We start from the raw sequence: 9693 nt of genomic DNA, 5'->3' as shown, positions 1-9693 counted from the left end.
CAGGGTGGCAGGATTGAGAGCTGAGGGTGCCTGGAAGGTGATTCTGAGAGGGTTAAGTAACAGCCCTTGATAATGGGTGAGCCAGGCATTGCTTAGCCATGGGTCCTGGGGTTGCTTCAGGATTCCCTCAATGGCATGGGGGGTGGTGATATATAGCTCTTGTCCTAAGGTTAGTTTGTCGGCATCCTTTACCATTAGGGCAGTAGCAGCTATCATCCTCAAGCAAGGTGGCCAGCCGGCTGCCACAGGTTCCAGCCTTTTTGACAAGTAAGCCACTGGCTTCTTCCAGGGACCCAGATACTGGGTCAGGACCCCTTTAGCAACCCCCTTGCACTCATCAATGTACAGATAGAATGGTTTCGTGACATCAGGTAGCCCTAGAGCAGGTGCAGACAGCAATGCAGTCTTAATTTGATCGAAGGCTCTGCACATCTCCATGGTCCACTGGAAGGGCCGAGTTTCTTTCGTGCCTTCGTACAGAGGCCTGGCTAATTCAGCAAACCCAGGTATCCACAGCCTGCAAAAGCCAGCAGATCCCAGAAACTCCCTCATTTGCCTTGGGGTCTGGGGTACAGGGATTTTTAAAACTGTTTCTTTTCTGGCCTGTGTTAGCCAGCGTTGCCTGTCTTTTAACAGATACCCTAGGTATGTCACCTCAGGCTTGCAGATTTGAGCTTTCTTGGCTGAGGCTCAGTAACCTAGGTCCCCCAGGGTCTGCAACAGGTCTCTGGTCCCTTTTAGGCACTCCTCTCTGGTCTGAGCTGCAACCAACAAATCATCTACATACTGTAAGAGAGTTAGCTCAGGGTGCTTCTCCCAGGACTCACCTAGGTCCTCATGGAGTACTTCATCGAAGATAGGAGAATTCTTGAAGCCTTGTGGGAGTCTGGTCCACATTAGTTGTCCATTGATTCCTTTTTCCTTGTCTGACCACTTGAAGGCGAATACTTGTTGACTCTTGGGAGCCAGGGGCAGACTAAAGAAGATATCTTTTAGATCTAGTACTGTATAGCATTGCCTTTCAGGTGGCAGGGAGCTTAGGAGGGTATACGGGTTAGGGACAGTGGGGTGAATGTCCATCACCCTTTTGTTCACCTCCCTCAGGTCTTGGATGGGCCGGTAGTGGTTGGACTGAGGCTTTTGAACAGGCAGAAGCAGAGTGTTCCACGCTGACTGGCAGGACCGCAGGACCCCTGAATCTAACAGTCACTGAATATGGGGGGGGTTATTCCTGTTCGAGTTTCCACCAACATAGAGTATTGACGAACCCTAGCTGGGTCCGCTCCAGGCTCGAGTTCCACAAACACTGCCGGCTGGTGTTTGGCCAGACCCATGCCTCCTGTCTCTGCCCATGCTTCCAGGTACTGCTTTAGCCAATAATCTATAGCCTGATTGCCGGGGACGGGTTGTTGGTACAGTCTATATTCATCCTCTAAGGTCACAGTCAGTACCTGAATAGGTTGCCCCTGACCATCAGAGATTGTAGTGCCTCTGGGTTGAAAGTGAATTTGAGCTCTAATTTTTGTGAGTAAGTCTCCTCCCAACAGCGGGTAGGAGCAGTCAGGGATAACTAAGAACGAGTGGGATACCTGGCCCACACCTAGGTCCACTGTTCTTCAGGTAGTCCATGAACATTTGTTAATCCCTGTAGCCCCCTGTACCCAAGAAGTCCTTTTAGATAATTTTCCTTGCGGCTCTATTAATACGGAGTGTTGAGCTCCAATGTCCACTAGAAACTCGATTGGAGTCCCCTCCACCTTAAGAGTTACCCTGGGTTCCGGGAGGGAAGCCGAACCCCGACACCCCTAATCTTCCTCTGTGTTAGTTACCAGTGCTGGGGTGCATTTAGGGGGACGGGGCCCCAGCCCCATTTCCTTTTTCTTAGGGCAATCCCTTGCCCAGTGACCTGTCTCCTTGCAGCAAGCACATTGGATTCTATGCAGTCACGGGCAGATAGGTCGGCATTGCTCCTGCTCTTGGTCTCTGCCCCAGTTCCCCAAACTTTGCCTCCTTTCCCTTCCTTGTACTGCTGCTACCAACACCCTTGTCATTTCTCTGGTGGCTTTTATTTGCCTGTCCTCAGGAGCATCCTATTTCTATAGACTCTCTGTGCTGTTGCCAAGAAATCCTGAACACTCTTACCCTCTAAATTCTCTAGCTTTTGTAGTTTCCTTTTAATATCTGGAGCTGCCTGATTAACAAAAGCCATTACTACTGCTGCCCGATTCTCCAGAGCCTCCGGATTCATTGGGGTAAATTGTCTAAAGGCTTCCATTAACCTTTCTAGGTAGCTAGCAGGCTGTTTCCCTTGTATTATTGTACAAACTTTAGCCAAATTAGTCGGTTTTCAGGCTGCAGCCCGGAGACCCGCCATTAGAGTCTGGTGATAGACCTTGAGTCTCCCCCTACCTTCTGCCGTGTTGTGGTCCCACTCGGCTGCAGGTGGCCTACTCAAGGGAAAAGCAGAATTAATCAGGTCAGGGTTGGCGGTAGGTTGCCCATCATCTCCATGGACCAGTTTCCTGGCCTCCATCTGGATTCTTTCCCTTTTTTCCATGGTGAAGAGGATGTGGAGCAGTTGTTGGCAATCGTCCCAGGTAGGGTGGTGAGTAAACATAACACTATCCAGGAGAGAAATTAAACTCTTTGGGTTGTCAGAATAAGGGGGGTTTGTATAAATCACTAGTGGAAAAGGGCCAGTACTGAAGTCTAGGGTTCCTGATCTTGTCAGGGGCCCTATCTCCCTGAGGGGCAAGACCATGGTGGTATCAGGAGATTGAGCAGGGGACAGGGCTTATTGGGCTCGCCCTTGGGTTCCCCCTGCTGGTCTTTCCAGTGCCTGTCTGCTCTTCTTGCTCCTCCCCCTGCACCCTCCTCATCTGGCTGGTTAGTGGGGTGCACACAGGGAGGGGGTGCGGATTCCAAGGATTCCGAGAGAAGTGGGTCATCGCTCCCTTGGAGGACTGGATATAGGGGGGCTGACGGAGTAGGTCCTGGAGTTCGTGGCCCAGAATCGACCTCTTTTGCTACAAAAATGTCGGCCTCATGTGCCACATGTAAAAAGGGAGTTAGCCAATTAGGGGGGTCCTCGAGTAAGTCCATCCACACTAAGATATAAGGAATCTGATCTGTATGTCCCTCTCTTTTTGGATGAAAAATCACATTCTTTACTTGGAGGACTGCACTTTTATCAAAGGTCCCCTCCGGTGGCCACCCTACACCAAAGGTGGGCCACTCGGCAGAACAGAGAGTAACTAGCTTTCTTTTCTTTATCTCTATTCCCAAATTACGTCCTCTTTCCCTAACGTCCATAAAATGGTCAGTCAGTACAGTCAAAGGAGTAGTCTGAGTTTGTCCCATGTCTAGGTGAAAAGAGAAAACAGCTACAATTATTCACAAAATCAAGATTGTAACACAAACAGACAGACAGCAAATACCTCCCATTAATTGTGAGCACCCCGAGGCCAATTCAAAGAGGATTTCAGAAGGCAGAGTAGATCTTCCGCTACCGGTCTCCCTTGGTTGCTTACAACCTGCAAGAATTCTGAGGGGATTAGTTCCCTTGCCAGGGTGTCGGGGTGGAGGTGGACAGGACAATACAAACACAGATAACACAAAATTCAGAGCACGGCCACAGAATTCGCAGCGTGGTGTGGATTGCTACCCAGAAACCAAAAGCAGATGCAGACGGAGGATCTGTCAGCTACAAAATACTTTACTAAATACTTCACAAAATACTTTACTAAAGGCAATCCACTCAGAACCCAGAAGGGGCTGGGGACGTCTCCCACAAACCCCATCGGCTGCCCTTTGGTGCGTCCACCTGGACCTTTTGCCAACCACGCAATGCAGAACCAGAACCTGCAGGCAACCAGAGTACAGAAACTTACAGATCGACAATGCCTTTACTTACCGGATGGGTTTTCACCACCTCTTGATCGGGGTGTCTTGGTAGGCTTATAAGGGGGATCCTGGATGAGCCACCATATGTTATGCTCAAATTCAGGACCCCCCAAAGACCACCAGAGACCAAAATTGTTGTAAGCAGCAAAGAGGTGTTTATTGTGAGCTAGCTCGGTCCTCCACACGCACACAGCAACTGGTGACGCTGAGAGGCCCTGAGCCCAGGGTTTGCAGCAGTTTTATACATTCTTTGGGGAAGGCAGGGACCCCACATACATCATAGCATATCTTAGCAAATCATCACACACCCTCGGAAAATCAAACAACTCTAAAACATGATTAGCATATCAAGTGGTGGGAAAGAATCTGGAAAGGATTATTGGTTAGTTCAAGGGGTTGACGCACTTGAAAATGATTGATTCAGATCCTGAGGGTGTCACAAGGCGGGTATGTGACAAGCTGCAGGGCTTCTAGTTTAGATATTGGTCACCACACCTAGGTAGGGGCCATCTGGAATTTCAGATATTTCAATATCTTGGCCTATCTTAGGCGATCACCATCTGCGGCTTTTCTGAGAACTGTTTCCACAGAGCTTCTCTGTGGTATTTTCCTGACTTTAGGACTGCAGTAGGTCAGGGGTTAAGGTTCAGAGCAAAATGAGGTCCCAAGTAGAATGAGGTTGCTTAGGTCTTTCACAGGAAAGATGTCAGGGCAAGACAATAAGTAAATAGGGATAAATCCTCTATAAAATCATTTTTCTTCCTCTAATCTACCACCAGAAATCAGAGACCAAGGAAGCCCATGGAATTTATTTATAGTAATGAGCCTCTCAAGCAAGGTGTGTAGTTGATATCCAACTAGAGAATCAGAACCAATGGGAGACACAGCCAATACATACACAAATCACTTCTCTGTGTGTGTGAGTGTGTGTGAGTGTGGGTGTGAGAGTGTGTGTGAGAGTGTGAGTGTGTGTGAGTGTGTAGGGGGTTATTACAAGGAGTTTCCTTACCCAATCAATTGTCAGGCTGGCTGGAATGTCCAAAGTCCATGGGGCATGAAATCAGGAAGGGGAGATCACAAGAAGGTAGACTCTCTCAATCAGGAGCTGAAGAGATTGAAGGAAGGTCCAGGGAAAGGCAGAGCAGTTGCAGACTCAACCACTACCTCAGGCCAACAGTCAGCAAACAGCCACAACAGTGTGAAGATCCCTAGATGGAGAGATGTTGAAAGGTTTCCTTCCTTTCTTTCTGCTGCTTTGTGTTTCTGTTCTCAGGGGGCTTAGCCTTCCTTTTAAAGGGCTTCCATCGGAATAGGCCAGGCCCTAACAAACTCTGCCTTTTGACTTACTCAACAGAAACTGATTAGAGACTTTAATTACAACTGCAAAATACCTTCACAGCAGTACCTAGGTTAGCCTTTGATTGAATAATTCAAAGAAGGTGTGTTTTCTAGAAAAAAGCTTTTGCCTCAGGGAATTCCCCTTAGCAGCTCACAGCAGAAATTCTGGGGACTGTGGTTCAACCTAGCCAAATTGACATGTTACATGAACTATCTTTTGGGGCATAGAGCAGGATGTTAGAAGGGTGAAGTCACCTGGAGAAGCAAACAGAAGATAACCAGTATGAAACACATGCTTATCTTTTTTTTCCCCCAGTACTGAACCCAGGGCCTCATATGCTAGCCAAGTGTACAGCATTTAGCTATATTCCCAGTCCCTTATCATTTCAATTGACAAAATGTGTACATAGTTGTGGTTACAAAATGATGTTTTGAAATATGTGTATATTGTGGAGTAGCTCAAAGTTAGGTACTGACTGGAGGATGTCATATGTAATTACATTTGTATTCCCAGTTAAAAGATGGTTCTTAAAGATAGAAGGACTTAAAAATCAGCATACTACAGTGACACAGCCACATCAGGGTTTATAGCAGCTCAACTCACAACAGCTAAACTATGGAACCAACCTAGGTGCCCTTCAATGGATGAAAGGATAAAGAAAATATGGTACATATACACAATAGAATATTACTCAGCCTTTAAAAAAGAATGGAATTACACCATTTGCAGGTAAATAGAAGGAGCTGGAAAATATCATGCTAAGCAAAATAAGCCAAACCCAAAAAACCAAAGGCTGAATGTTTTCTCTGGTAAGTGGATGCTGATCCATAATGGGAACAGGGGTAGGAAAGAAACAAAGAACTTTGGATTGTGCAAAGGGGTGTCAAGGAAGGGGAGAGGGGTTGGGGATGGGAAGGATAGTGGAATTAGATGGACATTATTACTCTATGCAATGTATGGTTACAGTACCTGTGTGATTCTGAACCATGTACAGCCAGAGGAAGGAGAAGTTGTGTTCCATTTGTGTACAATGTGTCAAAAATGCATTCTATTGTCATGTATAATTAGAACAAATTTTTAAAAAGATAGAAGCATCTATTGTTTGGCATCTATTTATTTATTGGCCAGGTTCATTCTCAACATAAATAAGTACTTAACTAAAGCAATGAGTTAATACTTTAATGTAGGAAGTTAGGAGGGGCAAAAAGGAAAAGACAGGCATAAAGACACACATATGTTAAGGGGATGTATCATTCCCTTCTTTCTTTTTGGGTTAAAGATAAACCCCTTTATAATCTATATCTTCTTCATAAATAAAAAATGAAACAAAAAAACGAATGGTTTTAATCTGGTACCTATGTGCATCTTTTCTTTCAATATATAACGTTTGCAAAATGTCACAGTTCACTGGCCAAGTATCTAAAAGAAAAAGATACCAGGATGGAAAAAAAATATTAACAAAAGAGCAGCTCAGGAGGCTGGGGCAGGAGGATCCCGAGGTCAAAGCCAGCCTCAGCAAAAGCAAGCTGCTAAGCAACTCAGTGAGAGCCTGTCTGCAAATAAAATACAAAATAGGGCTGGGGAAGTGGCTCAGTGGTCATGTGCCCCCAAATTCAATCCTCAGTACCCCCCTCAAAGAAAGTTCAAGAAGGTGGCTTTGGATGGCATGAGGCATCTATCTTCAGTAAAAGCAGACAGTGTGCAGGAAAGCCTTGCCAGTCTTCTTCTCGAAAGCTTGCAGCATGCTATCCATGTCATTCTCCATGTCACTCAAGTGCTGGATACATTGGCAGATCTCACAGATAATGAGAGCTCCCCGGGTGGCCTCTCTATGGCTGTCCACGATGTCCACGTTGATCACGTGCACTGGCTGGCAGGTTACCTGTTCTCTGGAATTAAGAACTTCCACCACCTGGTCGTAGACTAGCTCTTTACATGTGAAGATCAAATCAAACTCATCTTCACAGTCCTGGAACCTTTCTGGCCGGAGCTTGATTCTCCTATTTCTGTCTAACATATATAAAATGCCATTCTGTGCATAGAAGTTTTCATCCTTCCTAAGAAGATCGTGGAACATCTCATCATATGTGGTTCTGAAATCATAAACATGTTGCTTGTCAGGTGCTGGTCCTGGAAGCTTCACGTGAGCTCCTGTTCCAAAGGACCTGACATTGAATCCTCGTTTGCTGAGGAGGCAGTGCGCCACCATGCTCCGGTTCTGGTTATTGGAGCACACGACAGCCACCCGCAGACGTGACCAACGCAGATCCATCGCTATCCTGTACTTCCACCCACCTGCTTCAGCCAAAGCAAAATGGAAAGCAGCTAATCCCAGGCAAGGATGCAAAACAGGTTTATCTGCAACTCACAGCCTGGGAATGCCAAGCAGCCCGCTGGTCCCTAGAACCAAGGAGAGACCCCTGTATTATAGTCAGGTTTTTTCCTGTTGCAATTAGGCCCAACAAGAAAAATTTTAGAAGAGGAAAAGTTTGAGGGCTCACGGTTTGAGAAGTCTTGTCAGTAGAAGGCTGGCTATATTCCTGGGGGCTTCAGATGAGGAGGAACATCATGGGGGAAGAAGGTGGTGGAGGGAAGCAGCTCTCACGATGACCAGAAGCCAGAGCAAGGTCTGCACTTGCCACATACAAATATATACCCCAAGGCCACGCCCCTATTCCCGCCTCCTCCAGCCACGCTCCACCTGCCTCCAGTTCCCACTCAGTTAATTCCACCAGGGATTAATTCACTGACTAGGTTAAGGCTATAACCCAATCATTTCTCTTCCAACCTTCTTGTGTTCTCTCTCCTGAGGTTTGGGGGACACCTCACCTCCACACCATAACACCCTGCCTCTCCTAAGGGCAGGCTTCCCAAAGGTCTGGCCACAGTTGGCCAAGGCCAAGTGCTCTCTCCTGAGGCCCACGTGCTGTACACAGCTGCTGCTGGCCCGCGGGGTCAGAGCCTGGTTAAGCATGAAGGGAAAGCGAGGAAGGAGAGCCGGTTAAGTGAGAAATGAAAGATGGAGACCAGCTAGAGCTACCACAGAGTTTATTTGTCAGAGGCGACAAATAAAAGCCATCTCTCTATAGGAGAGAGAGGCAAAACAGGCTTGAGTTCCAGGCAGATCCTAATTCTGTGGTTAAGGGCTGGTTTGGTATGAGGGAGTCCTCAGCCTTTCTTGGAAATGCCCTTGGGCAGGAAAGCGAAAATTTTTCCTTAAAATGGTAGCTGTTACTTAAGATAGCCATCCAGATGCTAAGCAAGGACCTTATAAAGAGTTTGGGTTTTTTGAGGGGAAAGATGGAGGATTAGAGTGAGCCAGCATTTCCCTTAGCTCAGCTACCCAGAACTCAAACAGCAGAATTGTAACATGTCTCCCAGAGGCTCAGAGTGAAAAATCCTGAGACAGGGAGGGACAGTCTGCTCTGGATGAACCCCAGACTGCTTGGTGCATTAATTGAATATTTGAAAAATCCTCTCCACCAGAGTTTATCAATCCTTTGCAATCCAGAAGCAATTTGGGGACTATAGCGTGGCAGAGCTTAAAGAATCAGGAAATCCAGATCCATAAGTTTGCCGCTAGGTCTACATGGGCCTGTCTGAGCCTCACAATCCTGTGAAAAGTCAGAAACTGGGAGCATTTCACCCAGGGGAGCACAGGTTAGAGAGGCTGGAGAGAGCCTGGCTCTCCTCAGCTCTGTGAGTCCTGAGGCTGGCACAGACTGAAGGGGCTGGCTATAGTGGGTCAGATGCTTGGAAGAGGGTGGGAGGGCATTTTGTTCTCAGCTCGTCCAACCAGTGGGTCCCGTGCCCACCAGGTTCCCGAAACACACTCGGGCCAACACTGACCAGGTCGCGACACCAGCCAGGCTCTGATTCCTTCCCCAGTTTGGAATCCACTGGTCTCCTGGACCTGCCATGTCTGGCATCAGTCCAGAACACAATAGGGCCCTTGGGCTCCCAGTCCCCAGTCTCCCAAACCTTCTCAAGCCCCTAACTCAGCCCATCGCACTGAGCTTCATGGCCAACACATGGGTCTCAGTGCCTGTGACACAGAACAGCTGAGCCCCAGACATGACCGGGCTCCACATTCCTTTTGGCTGCCAGACCCTCCAGATCCAGCACACAGCTCTGAGACAGGTGTGCAAGTCCTGGTGCCCAGGCCTCAGGATGAGCTGGTGAGAAACTGATGTGACTCCATTTTTGAAAATAAATAAATAACACCAGCTTCTACCTCAAGGCCTGTCCAAGGAAGGGGGTGTGACCCTTGTCCTTGGAAAAACCCACAGAGCACTCCTAAGCACATACCCACCCTGCTGAATTGTTTGTCTATGAATAACGGGAGAGGTCTGTGGCTCCAGGTGCCCCTGACTCAGTTAGGCTAGGTGAGGACCCATAGCAACCACCTAGCAACCTCCAATCAGCATGAGACAGGGAAAATACCTGGGATG

General features: G+C 47.5%; 2 pseudogenes; both read right to left on the bottom strand.

Annotated features, from left to right (window-relative positions):
- Nucleotides 1-690: 690 nt before the first annotated feature.
- LOC139703154 (uncharacterized) lies at nt 691-2557 on the bottom strand (annotated as a pseudogene).
- Nucleotides 2558-6923: 4366 nt separating this feature from the next.
- Nucleotides 6924-7514, bottom strand: LOC114084557 (RNA polymerase II subunit A C-terminal domain phosphatase SSU72 pseudogene; annotated as a pseudogene).
- Nucleotides 7515-9693: the final 2179 nt, after the last annotated feature.

This window comes from Marmota flaviventris, chromosome X, assembly GCF_047511675.1.
Source record: "Marmota flaviventris isolate mMarFla1 chromosome X, mMarFla1.hap1, whole genome shotgun sequence".
Classification (NCBI taxonomy): domain Eukaryota; kingdom Metazoa; phylum Chordata; class Mammalia; order Rodentia; family Sciuridae; genus Marmota; species Marmota flaviventris.
Note: the sequence above shows the minus strand (reverse complement) of the source record. Positions and strands in the feature narration are given on the sequence as shown.